This window comes from Danio rerio, chromosome 23 (assembly GCF_049306965.1).
Source record: "Danio rerio strain Tuebingen ecotype United States chromosome 23, GRCz12tu, whole genome shotgun sequence".
Lineage (NCBI taxonomy): Eukaryota > Metazoa > Chordata > Actinopteri > Cypriniformes > Danionidae > Danio > Danio rerio.
The window spans coordinates 25,889,603-25,906,296 of NC_133198.1; the positions used below are offsets into that span (position 1 = coordinate 25,889,603).

Sequence of the window (16,694 nt, forward strand, 5' to 3'; positions counted from 1 at the left end):
TCAACTATCTCTTTAAAAATGCATGCAGATGATGAACTTTTACTTCATTATGATAAAATTCTATATTAAACTAATCCCAACATTGCATATCCTGCGATGTGACTCTTGCAGATGCACACATTGCGATATTAATGCTGAAACAATATATATAACTTGAATATAGGTTAGTTGTCTTTACTTCTTTTCTGTCCTTGACAAAAACCTTGCTCTCACATTATTAGAGCTGTGTAAGCATTATTAAAATAATTTTTATATATAAAAACAAATGTAAACGAAATAGATTGTTGCGTGTTCTATAATATGCTGTAATAAATTTGAATGTCGTTGTTTTTCTTATTTACCATGTATATGTAGACATTACATAAAGCATTGCATCATGAAAATGTACTTGAAAGTTCTGGAAAAGTCTTGGAAAAGTCATGAATTTTTAGTAGTAAAAATGTGCGTGAACCCTGAATTACGAAATCCTGTTGACCCCAAGCTTTTGCTGCTGGTGTACAGGGCTGTTTGGCTGTTTTTGTAAATTAAATGCTGGCTTTTGCTTGTAAACATTTTTTTTTACTGACAAACTATACAGAGAAACTGCATCTTTTCAGATTATTATTATTATTATTTATATATTTATGTATTTATTGTCCTTTGGTTGCCCAGTGACTAATCTCACTGTATTTTCATCTCAGGTGATTGACTGCAAAACTGAGCATTCACGAGCGGAGGAAACCATGTGGTGTGCCAGCAGAGCAACTGAATTTGAGATGAATGGGAACGCTAACATGGCTTTCTCCAGGTATTATAAACCTCCCGGGTCACAGATGTGAGTTGGTTATACAGTGATCATCTGCTAGATTGATCCAAAGGCCACCAGCTGTCTTCAGGTGAAATCCAAATGGCATCTATGAGTGCTTTAGTACTATTAATAAGTGGAAATGTGCTTTATATGATATTCTTTCATTTTAGATATGCCTTCAGCATGTAATCTCACTCTTTCAGAAATAATATTACACTATATGAAGTATCGACTAACAACACTTACCACGGACATTCCTCTCTAATGCAATTTACATTAGTTTATCAACTGCATCTTTGGATGAGAGGTAGCAGTGTTACAGTGGTAAGATGTGATGTTTAATTCTTGAGACGAGGGTGTAAAAGATCTGTGACCGCAGGGCTGTGAAAACCCCAGAAGACAAATTTGTTTGTCAAATCTCCACAGCCTTCTGTCTGTGTGCAGAGAGGAAACGTCTGCTTTTCATATGATCGCTGAGCTCTGGACAGCCTGCAGAGAGAGGCGTTTCTGACTGAGAGGATTCTGATGAAATCCAACCAAGTGGAGTTTCCCTATCACAGAGAGACGGGTAATGACAGGACAAAAAAAGACCACAACAATCCCCAATCAGGATAATCAGCTCTAAGGTACATCATATGAGACTATTTTGATTGTAATTTCCTGAGTAAGGCAATTACTCAATATTTTAGGACATTAAATATAAAATTTAGACAAAAGGTAGACTATTGTATATATTAAAGTAAATTGTATTGGCTGTTTTGATTATATTATAAACAATTCCAAGTTTTTAAAATAAATGTGTGTGTGTGTGTGTGTGTATGTATGTATGTATATATGTATGTATATATGTATATATATATATATATATATATATATATATATATATATATATATGTGTGTGTGTGTGTGTGTGTGTGTGTGTGTGTGTGTGTGTGTGTGTGTGTGTGTGTGTGTGTGTGTGTGTGTATATATATATATATATATATATATATATATATATATATATATATATATATATATATATATATATATATATATATATATATATATATATATATGCGTGTCACAGTGGCGCAGAGAGTAGCACGATTGACTCACAGCAAGAAGGTTGCTGGTTCAAGGCTTGGCTGGGTCAGATGGCATTTCTGTGTGGAGTTTGCATGTTCTCCCCATGTTCACGTGGGTTTCCTCCGGGTGCTCTGGTTCCCCCACATGTTCAAAGACATGCGCTATAGGTAAATTGGGTAGGCTAAATTGTCCAATGGGTTGGAGCTGGAAGGGCATCTGCTGCGTAAAACATATGGTGGATAAGTTGGCGGTTCATTCCGCTGCTGCGACCTCTGATTACCAAAGTCACTAAGCCAAAATAAATGAATGAATGTGTAGGTTTAGCTTAAGTTCAGATTTAGCCGTTTTAATGTTTTATTTATTTCCAGTCTCATTGCTTCTGACTTGCTGAGACAACAGTTAAAATAAATATAATCTTTAAAAATGTCAAATAAATGACATCAGAATAAATAAATCTAATTCGTTATTGTATTGAATTTGAGGTCTATTTAGGGTAACAAAAACATATTTAGTTTTAAAATAACCCAGTCATAAATTACAATTTTTAATAAATAAAAAATAAATTCCAAAAATGTGTTCATGTAAATACATTTGCTCTTAGCATTCATTTTGCTTCTGTATTACCTTTTCTATTATGAAAGTGTCAGGCACTGATTAATTTCCTTTTATATCCACAAGAAGAAGTGACTAACATGAGAGGGTGTAAATTATAGTAGAATTTTCATTTTGGGGTAAACTATCTTTAAAGTCTGTTTAGTGTTCAGTTGCAGTTAAAAGTGTAAAGCACAGAAGCCACGTGTAGAATTGATTGCATCGCCCTCTGGTGGACGCAGGAGGAAAAGCTGATCACGTGTTAACATTGATCTCTTCCTGTTTAATGCTCTTAACCACCGTGAGGAATGTGAGCTGACACTTCCTTTGTCTGCCTTAATATGAGTGTACCACACTACCTCGCAGAAAGCTCAACAGCGTTGCAGCAGTCCTCATTTAATCTAGACGGTCGCATGAATGCTGTCACTTGGTTTATGCCTCCCCCTGCTTTTTTAAATATCAGAAACAATGGTTGTTTGTGTTGTGTGGACTGATATGATTCCTTGCTTCAGACGCATCACGTGACTGCATTGAAACTAGTCTGAGTGAGCCCTCTAGTGGCTAAAATCCAACTGACAGGAGAGGCACGTAAGATGATTGTACACGTTTGCTGTGTTATTTTTATTTTTTGTAGGGAGAAACGTGTCTAAGCTTGTCTTCCATTGTTTAGTCTGTCTGACATATTGTTCTGGTTTAAAATTCCTCCTTTTTATTTATTTATTTTGTTAATTCATGTAGTTTATATTTTTTTTTTGTGATGTTCATTCATTCATTCATTCATTCATTCATTCATTTTCCTTCAGCTTAGTTCCTTTATTAATCAGGGGTCGTCACAGCAAAATGAATTGCCAACTTTTCCATCATACAGTATGTTTTACACAGCAGATGCCCTTCCAGCTGCTAAACATTGGAAAACACCTATACACACTTATTCAGCCATACACTACAGCCAATTTAGCTTATTCAATTCACCTGTACTACATGTCTTTGGACTGTGGTGGAAACCAGAGCACCTGGAGGAGAGTTGTTTAAGATAGTTATAATTTTTTTATATTATAGTATTTGGGATATAGGCTAGTATTTTATTTTTTCATTTACCAATTTAAAAGCATTTATATTATTCATTTTATTGTATTAAACAATCCTTTTTTTTCGTTCTATTGGACTTTTTATATTTTATTTTTGTATTTTTTTTTATTATTTAGTGTTTTCTTATATCATGTTTAATTTAATTCTGTTTCACTCTGCATCTACTCTACAGACAGTTTAATCTAAAATGGCAACCTAATAATCTCAAAATGAAAAAAAAACAAAAACTAATGATTGTATTAATTTATATTTAAAGAAGAATAACAATAATAATTAGTATTATTATTTTTATTATTATTCATTTATTCATTCATTTTCTTTTCGGCTTAGTCTCTTTATTAATCCTGGGTCGCCACAGCAGAACGAACCGCCAACTTATCCAGCACGTTTTTACACAGCAGATACCCTTCTAGCTGCAACCTATCTCTGGGAAACATCCACAAACTTTTGCCCAAACTTTTTCGTATATTGGTCCAAAAACCAAATCTATATTACATTAAAGTTGCCATAGATAATTTCCTAATTAATATTATAATATTTAAAATAAGTAAAACATTTCTTTAAATCGTATACTTTTTTGTTTTTATCATTTTTATTATTAGTTTTAGTATTAGTTCTTATTATTTTATTGTATTAATGCAGTATAACTTTTTAAACTAAAACGTATTGCAATAAAAACATTTTTAAAACATGTAATATTCTAAAAAAAACTAAAGCATTTAAAAAACATTTTAAAAAATGTAAAAAAAAAATGTCACTTCATTTTGATGGTCTGTCTGTTGATTTTAAGTTACATTGCATCTACATGCCAACTAATTCTCATTAGATTATAAGTAGACTGTTAGGTTAGGGTTAGTGTAAGTTGACATGCACTTGCAAAGTTTCCTATAGTCAGTTAAATGTCTGTTGAAGGAGCAGTATCAGCAGATATTAAGCAGACAGTCTACTAATACTCAAATGGACCATCAAAATAAAGAGTTACCAAAAATGTATGACACTGTGGAGTTCAATGCTGAATACACTTGCATGATTTGCTCACCAAAGTCTCAGGATTGTGTGGTGACATGTACATTTAAACCAAATCTGATTAATTTACACCATTTAATTAAAGCATTTAATTTCAGTTAGCTTTTGAAAATAAATCAAACTAACAATAAAACAAAGGGTTACTTTTAATTTGAATGGACAATCACGAAACCATCCCCAGCATTCTCCCTCTCTTCTTAGATGGGATAGTAAGCCAAATTAGTAAGCCAAGGTTGCCATGGGCCAACTTTGGCCCGCTGGGCCCTAGTTTGAGCATCTATGCTTTAAAGGGATAGTTTACAAAATATATATATATATTTCAAAAAACCCTTATAAAACACCCTAAGGTGGTTCCAAACCTTTATGAGTTTTTTTTCTTCTGTTAAATGCTTAAGATGATATTCTGAAGAATGCTGAAAACCTGTAACCATTGACTTCCATAATAGGAAAAACAAACACTACGGAAGTCAATTATGGTTTTCAGCATTCTTCAAAATCTCTTTGTGTGTGTGTGTTCAACAGAAGAAGCTCATAAAGGTTTGAAACAAGTAAAGGGTTTTTCCATTTTTTTTGTGAACTGTCCCTTTCAAGTAAACAATTGGAGGTTAGCACTTCTCACACAGCACCTTTATGTGTGTTTTAAGGATCTGTTCCAGAATGTGTTTCTCCTGATTTGGTGCAGATGTTAGTGCTGTGTAAACCGTGTTAATCCAGCTCACTCATATCCCACCAGTCTTTGAAGGCAGGTACGTGTCAATACTGGAATTTGCTTTTGGCTCTGCTTTCTCCCTGTACACTGAACAGCAACTATCACAGACCATAGATTTACACTCAAAGAATACCATTCCTCCTATCCCATCCCATATCTGCAACAAAAATACATCAATATCGACAACTACAAGCAAAACTCACAGTTCACAAACATAAACTCTTCTAGAAATGAAAAAGATAAGCAGCGGATACAAATAGCAGTGATAGAGCTCGTGTTGCTGAATCAGTTAGTTAAAAGCTGCTTGTGTAAACATTGATAATGGCTCCTCGGTTACTAGACCTCGAGTAAACACACCGGAGATGTGTGTACTTTGTGGTCAGTCATCATCATTCACCTCTATGTAGGAGGATACAAGAGACAATTCTGCATTTTGAATTGAGATAAAGAGTGAAAACCTCCACACACACATTTACTGGCGTCCCATTTGATTTATCTTTGTGTTGAAGCATTGTGGTACACTTCTGTTGTTTATGTGCATACGTTTGTGTGTTTACATTGCGTCTCGGCCGGTGGAATGAAGGTGGTACAAGGCCATACTGCTCTACATGCGGCTGTCAGTGGGAGTGTGTGAATTTGTGTGACGTGAGTGTGTTTTTACTGGGTTATTTCCCTGGCTGGCTGATTTGATTTGATATCGGATGGTTTGTGCTGTGTGAGCAGAGTGCTTGGGGGAGGATTGGGTCTGTAATGAGAAAGTGGTGCGGGTCGGCTGTGTAAAACCGCTCCTGATGGGTCTCCTCAGCACATTTAATGAGGCCTGGGCTCCCTGTGTTCCCTAGACGACACGACTCCCTGCAAAACCTGGAGAGGAAGCACATCCTGCTGAGCCACAATCCACTCTCTGACTCACCGCCTGGCCGTACAGATTCAGCAGGATGGCCGTACTGTAACTGATTTTTTTTTTTTAAAGTAGGCATGTGGGGGTTGCGTTTAAATTTGGCTTTGTTACGGCTATATGCTGGAGTGGAGGAGGCTCTGGATGACTGTTTTCTCTGAAGAAACAGAGTGTTCTGTCCAATGGTGTGAAAGTGAAAAATGCCTGGGATAGCTGAGTGGAATTGCATGATTAGGCCTCTGGTGTGTGGAAACAGATATATATTATTTGTATCTCTCAACGGATATACAATTTTATACAACCGTTCGGTCTGGTTCTTAAATCTGATTGGCTGATAGCCGTGCAGTATTCTGCAATATCAGAACTTGTACAACCTTTTCACCCTTGTGTATCCGCTTGTGTTGTGTTGTGTTGTGGTGACGTATGCAATACTGTTTCCGGGTCCAAGCCGCCATTCATTTAAGTTGAGAAATCATTCGTTTATGATCTTTTTATTCATATCACACATTAAAGTTAATTTTACATAAAGTCATAGTGTACACAACAGTCTCTGGGCTTGCTGCATAACAAATACCAATATTTTTACAATTTATAAAAAATTTTATCACTTTCTAGCCATTGGATATTAGGCATGGACATCTATATTGCTATCGTGATTTTCGAAAGTATTAAATCGCTTTGTAAACGTTTGTTATTACCATTTCATGGGTCTCCCCATTCAGTTGAATAGAGCACTTGGACCCGGAAGCCGCTTCGTGTGACGTCACACTTAACAAGTGGATTACTCTGCCCACATAGAGTGACAGCAGATAGATAAACTCACTACAGTTTGACAAATATTGCAGCTGTTGGACAACATTATGTACTTTTGAGGCTTTTTTAGGTGAGAATGCAGTTGTTTAGATTGCAACTATGCAGTTTATAAGAATAGTGCCTATTTTAAATATTTTATAATTATGAAGATACAGCAGGTTGGCATCCATCAGCCTGTCATGCTGAGCAGAGCAAAGACGATAAATGTCCATTCCCAATATGTTGACAGAGACCATATAATAGGCCCTTAGAGGTGAAAAGATTGGCGTATTTTCTAACTACAGCTGATCAAATCATTATAAAACAAGTAAATTACATTCTCAGTCGATCTCTCTCTTTTGTATATTGTGGTGCTGTATTTATACCATAGTAATTGTAGTGTATTGAGTGATGGGATATCAGCAAGGTATGTATTTTGTGTTAGCCACTCTTTGTATAACTCTGAGTTACTTTTTCTTTGGCCATCTGCTTGTTTCTATTAAGTCTCCTGTTTTCGTTACTGCAGACTAGTTCAGTAAAAAGAACGAAAGAAGAAATGCCCGCATGTGTTAAGCATTTTCCTTATCGCAAACACAACAGTAATCTGGTTAATTATTGTGATTTCCCAATTGCAACAGAGAAATACTGGGAAATCTTTGTAGACTGATGGCGTTTCATGCTGTTCAGTTTTATAATCTTAAAATGTGAGCAAAATCACCTGTTTTGCCCTCACTTTAGATATTACGCTAGAGAATCATTCAAATACTAGCTAAAATGACGTTTGTGAATTAGTAATGGTTTCTGCTGTTCTGACGTCAGCTGGAGATGTGAATGAATGGTGGAAGAATGTAGTTCCTCATACAAAAAGGTATTAAGACCGTCTTTGTTTGATTTTCTTTTTTATATACACGATTCTGCCAATTAAGCAGTGCAACATGGCTGTATATCATCACAGGTGGGAAACTAACGCACAACCTCCCACCAGTGCCGATATACAGCTATCGCACTGCTACTTGTGTGATATTGCTAATTTAACAAAAAAGAAAATATTCCTCAGTATTTTTTGACTAATGTTTAGACTTATTGTGTTATCTCGTTTTCTTGTTGTGATTAATTGCTGAACATTTCATCACTTTATATGGTTTTATCACGATATTGACCTAAGCTGAAAAAAGTTTCCAATTAATAAGTAAAAATACTTCTTGTACATACATGTTCAGAGTAAATGTTTCAACCTGATTAATTAGTAAAAATATTATAAAGTGCATTACGTAATGATTTACAATAAAATTGCATTGGTAAACGTTAGTTAATGGGTTAAAATCAACAGTGAGAAAAAGCTAGATTTATTACAATTACTATGTTATTAGTAGTTTTAAAGCACAACTGAATTGTATTAGTTAAAAACTACATTTAAGAAAAAGGATGACAACTATGTTTTTAATGTAAGAAATGAACATCACATACAATTAAAGCTTTTGTAGTTTTGTGGCAAAAAATTCCTAAAAAGCACTCTAAAAGATAAAAAAGAAACAGTTAGTCACAATATTTTGTCCACAATATCAATATTGTTCATTGTTACAATATATTGAATTATTGAATCTCGCTCTATTTCTACTGATGATTAAATACTTTTTTTGCTGAGTGTTTCAATGCCGTTACTTTGGCTGGCTTGAGCCTGTCATGTCTCATGTATAAATAAGTATGACACTTAAACTGCCTGGCAGCTGCAAGTCTTTTTCTTAATGAGAGAATCAATGAATCATTCATTCAAAAAAATTCATTCAAAATGGCTGATTCATTTAGACAGACTGCAGGCGATTTACTACATTCAAAGTTGTGTACTGGCAACATCAGAACCTTTAAAAAAGTATGTCCTCTTTTTTATGAATATGAGTATATGAATAATATCTGAATTTTGTCATCATCACATGATATAACCACAGTGTCCATTCATTTGAGTTTTTGCCTCAGAGGATGTTGAAGCGTCCATCAAATGCACACTTCATAATCTTGCCAGAGGTAGTAGGTCATGTAGGTGCTTCAGGCCTGCTGTTTTCTTAATATTATGCATTCTGACATGTACTGAAATATAAAAAAAACTCTCATATCAAGATATAATTCATCTTAAATTTCATGTCCTGATAATGATATATAAATATATTCATATACATACAGTTGCAATCATTATTAGCCCCTGAATTATTAGCCCCCCTGTTTATTTTTTCCTGCAATTTCTGTTTAACAGAGAGAATATTTTTTAAACACATTTCTAAACATAACAGTTTTATTAACTCATTTCTAACAACTGATTTATTTTATCTTTGCCATGATGACAGTAAATAATATTTGACTAGATATTTTTCAAGACACTTCTATACAACTTAAAGTCACATTTAAAGGCCTAATTAGGTTAACTAGGCAGGTTGGGGTATTAGGTAAGTTATTGTATAATGATGGTTTGTTCTGTAGACTATCGAAAAAAAATATATAGCTTAAAGTGGCTAAAAATTTTGACCCTAAAATGTTTATAAAAAAATTTAAAACTGCTTTTATTCTAGCCAAAATAAAACAAATAAGACTTTCTCCAAAAGAAAAAATATTATCAGACATACTGTGACAATTTCCTTGCTTTGTTAAACTTCATTTGAGAAATATTTAAAAAAGAAAATAAAATTCAAAGAGGGGTTAATAATTCTTTTTCAACTATATATATATATATATATATATATATATATATATATATATATATATATATATATATATATATATATATATATATATATATATATATATATATATAAATATACACACACACACACAAAAAAAAGAAAAAAGCCAGAGGATTTCTTTGATTTAATTTTTTTATGTATTAAAACTAAAATCATAAAAGTATGATCCTGTTTTTTTTTCTTTTACTTTAAACAGTGATAGAGCTATACTTCCGGGGTTTCTGCTTAGCAGCAAATACAATAAATCCTTCTTTATACTCAAAACCAAAAAGCTGCTTAGAAAAAATAAATATAATATTGTAGTAGTTAAACAAATAAAAAGAAAAGAACACTTTTCCTTAGACAGCACAGATCTGCTTGATTTGATCACTTGCCATTTCAGTGGATCTGAAAGCGAAAATCATCTGACTGAAATGGGCTTATGAAGGAATAATGTTACGGGGCTCTATTACATTTAACATTTTATTAAAACCTGACATTTTCACTACCGATTAAGATCTCTCAGATGTTTTTTCCACCACTCTCTTGGTAGCGGTGATGGTGCGTGACGTATCTGAAGGGGGGCGTGTGCGTGCGATGTACCTGAGTTGTGTCCAACATACCTGAAGAGCTGGGAGGGATGCAATGGAGGGATGCAATGGAGAGGGGTGTGCGACGTATTTAAGGACCGGGGTGGAGACGAGCGATTTCCAGAAGATTTTTATTCGTTTGCGGGCATCCAGGAATCTCCCGAAGCTTACGGGAGACTTGGGATGTCTAGGATTACATTAACGTTACTTTCCATTTTGCAAGCTAGTGTAGCGCGTGCTTGGAGTAGTGTTTGGAGGTAGGCTCTTTTGTGTCAGGGGTCCAGGGTTGCTGGGGCAATGGGGGCGGAGCCAGCAGGAGCAGCCAGGCTGACAGAAGCTAGAAAGATTGCTAATGAGCGCATGCTTTAATAAAGTGATATTCTGAGTTCAAAAGCGATGGTCTACTGTTTAGCATGACAGCGGGGAAGGCAGCATGTTGTCTGCCACATCATTTGGGATGCCATGTTGAGCGTTGCTGCACTGAAAACATTATACTTATTCCCTTTTAACTTTTTAGATGTTAGTCTGAATTGAATAGTTCGGTTTGTAATGCGTACCGAACCGAAAGTCTCGTACCGAACAGTTCAATACGAATACGCGTATTGTTACACCCTTAGTGTGTATATATATATATATATATATATATATATATATATATATATATATATATATATATATATATATATATATATATATAAATTAAGAGTTCATATACACTGACCTCATGGAAAGAACAATATCTTTTCTCTTTTTTAAATGATATATATACTAGTTTATAGTTTATAAAATCCACTCATTCATACACACAAAAAATTATTTATGCTGGTTGTTCATGCTACTTATTTAAAATGAGCTGAATCAACACAAATCTTGGAAATGTTTTGGTATACTTAATTGTTTTATATTCTATCTACTTAATTGTTTTTACGTCAACTCAATCAATTCGTGTTGGAACCACATGATTGAATTGTGTGGAACACTGCATTTTGTACACTGTAAATAATCATATTTCTAAGGGCAAGTGTTTGAATAAGAATGAACAAACATAAAATAAATATTAATAAAATATAAAAAACTTTTCTGGGGCGGCACAGTGGCCCAGCTGGGCCAGTTGGCATTTTTGTGTGGAGTTTGCATGTTCTCCCAGTGTTGGAGTGGTTTTCCTCCAGGTGCTCTGGTTTCTCCCACAGTCCCTAGACGTGCGCTATGTGAATTGGATGAACTAAATTGACCCTAGTGAATGAATGTGTGTGTGGATGTGAGAATGTTTGGGTGTTTCCCAGTGTTTGGTTGCAGCTGGAAGAGCATCCGCTGCGGAAAACATATGCTGGAATAGTTGGTGGTTCATTCCGCTGTGGTGACTCCTGATGAATAAGGGACTAAGCCGAAGGTAAATAAATGAATGATGAATAAAAACACTCTCAAGCAAATGATTACAGGCCCAACATAAAATACAGCTAAATAAAATACAAAATGTGAAAAATATACTTTCAAGATAACAACTTTCTTATGATGCTATTAATCATGTTTCTGTGTGCCTTCCCGTAATGGTGTGTAATATTGTGCTTATATAAATGATGAAAAAATAAATAAAGAAAACAGTGTATTTTGTGGCACAACAATATACACAATAGAGCAAAATATAAAAAACAAAAGACTTTTTACATTGTCCATATGATACATATTGTCACAATGCAAGTCAGATTGGACAGCCCTACTGTTATTTATATGCTATATGTAGAAACAAAATATTGCATTTTAAATTTATAAAATGGATCAATGTCTTATTTAATTCTGTTTCAGTCCAGAATGAAACAGGCACACAAATTGTCTTCTGTGGCTTTGTATGGCACAATAATATTGTATTGGTAAAATGGAAAAAAATAAATAAATAAATAAATAACAGACAATATTGTGCGTTAAATGCAGCATGCTGATGTTTGGGAAAATGACATCTAATACTACCTGTACTGTGTTGGGGGGGAAAAGTAATACATTACAATCTAAAGTCAGCCCAGCCCTTGGATCTTGTAATATTCGTTATGTGTGTGTGAAAGTAAAATGTTGGCCAAGAAATGGCATGTGTATCAGTATTAGTTCAGTAAAACAGCATTTCTTGGATGTGCTGACAATACACTACAAGCTCAACCAGGCTTCATACCTTTGGGTGGGAATCGTTTGAATTAGGGATTAAAATGTTTACATAGTCTACATTAGAAATTGTGCTTGCTGCATACTGATATAGAAGCGACTCTCTGTGAAGTGAACTTTGTGCACTGTAACTTTAAAGATCTTTTTAATGCTCAAACAGAATCTTACAATTGCAAAGATGCACTAGTTTTTAATTTCATATACAAAATTTCATTTTTAACACCACAAATGTATGTTTTCCTTTTTTTCCTTGTTGTTTTTATAGTTGTCAATATTTATCATACAAAAAAAACACTAAAACAGTAAAAAAAAATTTTTTTTAACTATTTTAAAATAACAGAAAAGACCTTTTTTTTCCCCTTAAAAAGCCATTAAATAGAATAAAATAATTAGGAATTAATCATGAATCATTAGAATGATTTATAAGGCATAACAACAAATCTGAATAATAAATATTGTAAACTCTTATACTCTTATACTTATATTATATTTTGTTATTCAATAATGCTAAACAAATTAGTTGCACACTGTAATATAACTCATTTGTATCACATTCAAAACATAAATGTCGTATTTGCATATTAAAGTATGTTTTATATAAACATAGAAAGCACATAAAGCTAAATACGTTTTTTAATGTGATTTTTTTTCCCTCAGTAAGTTCCTCTGGCCGGATGTCTTTGCATTATGACTGAATTTGTAGGCCAGAATTTATCAAAGCTAAACATCAGAAGATTTGCCATCTTGTGTATTCACATAATTATTCCTGAAACTTAATTAAACTTATGTTATTGATTATCTTTTTATCTGTCATAAAGTCACAGTAGTTGATAAAATAATTGCATCTTGTGCAGGTATCTGCCAGTCTTCCGTTCTTAGTTTTGCGTAATGCCGTTGTTTGGCCACCAGACGGCACTATATTCAAAGAAAATAGCAGTGGAGATGTGCGCGTGTGAGGTGTTGAGCTCACCTCCGACCTACACACAGCTTCAGTTCACCACAAACCGAGCCTCTGTCCTCAACTGCACTCTGACCTGCACTTACTTTTCCTACAAGAGCTACAGTTTCTCGTTTATATTTCACCTATTATATTTCGTATTACTTATTGTTTATTAGCTCTTTTTAAACCAAATAATGAGTTTATTCGCAACAGTTCACTTTATTTTCACTTTAATGATCGAAAAAAGTCATACAGAATCAGTTTAGTTAAATGTATTTTGAGAAATGTGCAGCATATGGGTACACACTTTTTCTGGCTGTGTGAAAATTAGTTTTGCTTTGCTTTAGTCACAGATAGACTCTCTGGCCGGCCAATTCCTTTAACCCTTTATCACTAGGTGGTGCTAAAGGTGCATGCAGCGTCTTCATCAGCGTGATCATTGTTATGAATGACGTACGTCCGTGTTTTAATGACGCTCGCTCTGTTTTCCTGATTACAACCGTTAGTGAATGTAACTACAGCTGATCATTTGCTGGACATCGGTGCAGTCAATATCCTTTTTTGTCATTTACAGATATGTTCTTGCTAGAAACTGTTTTATTATTGCTGAAAATGGTGTGAGCTCCTCATGAAGAGTGTCCAACAGGTTTTTGGTCTTGGTCATAGAGGCTACACATTATGTAAATGATGACAAGCTGTTAGCAATTTGTTTTTAGCATAGTGAATATGGGTCCACATTTGTAATCGATTGCTCTAAAAGTGTGAGTCCATAGGAAAAATCCTCAGCAATGTTGGTACAAAAGTTTTGACTGCACTCTCGTTTCCAAGTTAATTTCTCGGGATTATGGGTAGTGAAGTATTTTACTATAATTTTGAATAATTAACTTTTTATGAATTAGCATTTGATAATAATAATATTATAACAACAACAATGCCATTATTATTATTATTATTACTATGATTATTATTATTATTATTAGGACCACTTTCTCCATCCTTCCATTAAATCATCCATCCATCCATCTATCCAAATATGTTCAATTTATTGAAAGAATTATATTTATTTTGGTGGTTAAAAAATGAATGTTTAGCAAACATGGAAAGAAAGAAAGAAAGAAATGGTCAGCTCAGCTTCCTCAAGTTTAGAGTTGAGGTCCTGATGAAGATGAGTAGAAACACAGGAAGGGAGGACGGCTGCTGGAAAATAAACGAGTGTTTTGGTTGGTGTGTGTGTGTGTATGTGTGTGTATGTGTGCGTGTGTGTGTGTGTGTGTGTGTAAGGCTGGATAAATGAGGGCTGGAACACAGGTGTGGGGGTGTGATTAGGCTCCCAGGGCAGATCGTCTCGCTCGCTCTCTTTTTTCTCCACCGGCCTCGTGTTGTTCTTCTTTTCGCTTGTGTGGAAGTTGTGAGGGCACCCTCTGGATTGCCTCACTGCCGGAGCATGCCGGACCCTGTTATCCGGCTATCCATCTGTGCTATTGATTTTTCTTTCTTTTTTTCATCTTTCCCCTCCCTGGGCTGGTGTTTGAGCGCAGAGATAGGGAGCTGCAGGAGGCGGGGGGAGATCTGAGCATGTTTGCAGGGGGTCGGGGGGCTGAGGCTGGCAAGGTCTGCCTATAGCCTGGTCCAATCTCTCCATGCAAGTGTGTGTGTGTGTGTGTGTGTGTAGGCCCATGTATGTATCTATTCTCTCTCTCCTTACTCGCTCTCCCTCCAGGGATTGCTCCCCCCTTGCTTTCAGAGGCGCCCACACCGCACACACTCCTGGCGGCGCTTTCCTCCTCCCTCACAACTCGCTCTCTCTCTCTCTCTTGCCCGCCTGCCTGCCGTCTCCTCTCCCGGGGGGCATCGGCTGCGCTGCCGGCTCGGCCCGTGATTTGCAGAGATTTGTCTAAGTGAGAAGCAATTAGTGTGGAAGGCCATTAATGTATGCGCGCTCTGGCCGACCTCCGGCTGGCTCAGAGAGAACCAGGGTGGCGTGACCGCAGGGCTCCGTGATCCTCTCCCCTCCGTTTCGTTGGCAGCAACATACCAAGGCGCCGGCGTTCCCTGCCGCCACCTGCCCATTTAGATTTCTATTAATGAGATAAACGGAGCGTCTCGTGCTCTAAGCTGTCACGTTTCTTTGTGTTTTCGTTTTGTTTAAGCGTCGACTAATTGCTCTCTGCAGTTTTTAGATGTGCAACTACCTGGCACAGTATAGTCGAAGGGTTTCCTGCAAGCCCCCACACACTTTCCATTGCAGATGATTATCAGCAGTTTGCAAAAGCATGGAAAGCAGTAGGTGTGGACTGGGTTTGGGCTGTGGGAGGGTTCCCTCTGAGATGTGAAGCTGTGGGGTTTTGAGCCAGGTTTTTTTTTCCTTTGAAGAGAGGACACTTGCATCATGGTAATGTAAGGGATGGCAATGACAGTGCACAAAATAAAACAAAACTATATAGCAGATGTATTCAAGATCAGTTTTTTAATCTTTGAAATAACACATTTATAAAAACACTGGGTAGAGCTTCAAGGAAAGTTCTTCTTGGTTACACCTCAGCTCGCTTTTTTTTCTCGTTAAGGTTCAGGCATGATGAAAATATGAAGGAGCTAATGGCAAAATACAGGTCAAAAGTCTCCTTAAAACACCATAATGACTGGCTCATCATACATTGCCAGCCTCATATTCACATTTGCTCCTCAAATGACCAAGACTGACTGAAAATGTTTACATTTTCCGAAACGAAAAACTTCCTTCGGCCTGCTAAGGTCACCGAATCAGCAGAACTTTCACTTTTCTCCCAGTTTCTCTCTGTTGGAGTGAGTTGCCTGTCTTCACCTGAACTTTTAAAACTCACATATTTTAAGAAGTACCTGAAGGCAAACCTTAAAAATCATTTAACCATTGCTCACTGTCTTAACCAATGTAAAATATACTGAAACTGTAAGAAACTATTGTTAAATAACAGAATAATTACTGGCAGGCCATTTCCCTTTTTTTATTTATCATAATTTATAAGCAGGACGGACTTATGCAAAAGTCAAATCATGAGTTCAGGCTGCACAAAGGACACATTAAACAGACACTGGTGCTCCTGTAAAATGTCCACTAGTTTTTCCTCTATTTCTTGGGTCTAAATAAACTGAAAAAAAAAGTGCTTTTAACTTCTCCCCCAACCTCCCACTGGTCTGCAGATACCTACACTAGTGGATGCTGCTCTTTCATTGGCTGTAGTTAATCGCAGATGTTATTTTCAGTCAAAACTCATTTCACATGGCATGATTTCAATCGCCGATAGCTCCAGATATTTAGCATGCCAAATATCTCATGGGCATTGACGACTCATCTGTGATTCTCTC

General features: G+C 35.7%; 1 long non-coding RNA gene across 6 annotated transcripts in view; it reads left to right on the forward strand.

Annotated features, from left to right (window-relative positions):
- The first annotated feature begins 680 nt into the window (after positions 1 to 680).
- LOC101883493 (uncharacterized) overlaps positions 681 to 16,694 on the forward strand; it is a 48,568-nt gene continuing 32,554 nt past the window's right edge. For 2 of the 6 annotated variants that reach the window (XR_012398489.1, XR_012398492.1), the window contains exon 1: positions 13,824 to 13,894. This is a non-coding gene — a long non-coding RNA (uncharacterized lncRNA). Of the gene's footprint in view, positions 788 to 1,134; positions 1,414 to 6,164; positions 6,215 to 13,772; positions 13,895 to 16,694 lie in introns of those variants that run through there. The other 4 variants (XR_012398488.1, XR_012398494.1, XR_012398495.1 and 1 more) reach the window with 4 other exon arrangements.